This window comes from Mandrillus leucophaeus, unplaced genomic scaffold (genome assembly GCF_000951045.1).
Source record: "Mandrillus leucophaeus isolate KB7577 unplaced genomic scaffold, Mleu.le_1.0 Scaffold806, whole genome shotgun sequence".
Taxonomy (NCBI): domain Eukaryota; kingdom Metazoa; phylum Chordata; class Mammalia; order Primates; family Cercopithecidae; genus Mandrillus; species Mandrillus leucophaeus.
In genome coordinates this window covers 162171-163258 of record NW_012108764.1, presented here as the reverse complement: position 1 = coordinate 163258, position 1088 = coordinate 162171, and positions in this window count along the sequence as shown.

Below are 1088 nucleotides of genomic sequence, written 5' to 3'. Positions count from 1 at the left end.
AATTATCCATCAGTTTTAAAATTTATCTGAGCACATTCTCTTCTTCTCAAATTTTGTTAAAAGCCTTCCTCACAGAACCAAAATACATTTTTTCCGAAAATGTGTTTTTTTCATCTTCATAAAATAAATGCCATATCATAGGTTATCTTTTTTTCTTAAAAGCTTCTCTTTTTTTTGAGATAGAGTCTCACTCTGTTGCCCAGGCTATGATCTCGTCTCACTGCAACCTCTGCCTCCTGGGTTCAAGCGATTCTCCTGCCTCAGCCTCCAGAGTAGCTGGAATAACAGGTGCCCGCCACCACATCTGGCTAATTTTTGTATTTTTAGTAGAGATGGCATTTCACCATGTTGGCCATGCTGGTCTTGAACTCCTGACATCAAGTGATCTGCCCACCTCGACCTCCCAAGGTGCTGGGATTACAGTTGTGAGCCACTGTGCCTAGCCCTTAAAAGCTTTTAATTTGCTGGTCATTTATTCCTTATGTCATTAATTTATAAAATAGCATTACTACTCATTATTTGCAGGCTATGAGCTAAACACAGTAGAAATTAGAAAAGTATTACTGTAGAGTGGTTTAAAATTAGAAAATTTCTATATAACATAACACAGACATATATGTAGTATAGTTGCAAATGATGCATATGCAATACCTCACACAAAGGTTGACCAAACTATAGTAAATCATGAGGTTCAAATTGGTGGTAAATTCAGAGAAATTCAGAAAACAGCAAGGCTGCTTTTAGCTAAAATAATAGTGGAGAAGGTTGGATTTGATAATTCTGGCAAAAATAACATTTTAATTTTTAAGGTAATTTGAAGATTTACTTGGCGCATTGGGCTTTACTCCAAAAAACTTCAGCTCCTGAGAAGAAAAAATTTGCCCTTACACATCAAAATAACACACATAAAACTCTTCCCAGTCCTAAATCCATTCAACCAAGTTAATGGAGAATTTATCCTCACTCAATGACTGTAAGCATCTTGCTATTTGTGCTTTTAGCACTCTTCTTTAGTCACAACCTGTTTATTTGTTGGTGAAGAATTAATTGCTTGGGTCCCAAACAAGAGTGTATATATGCCTGTAAAA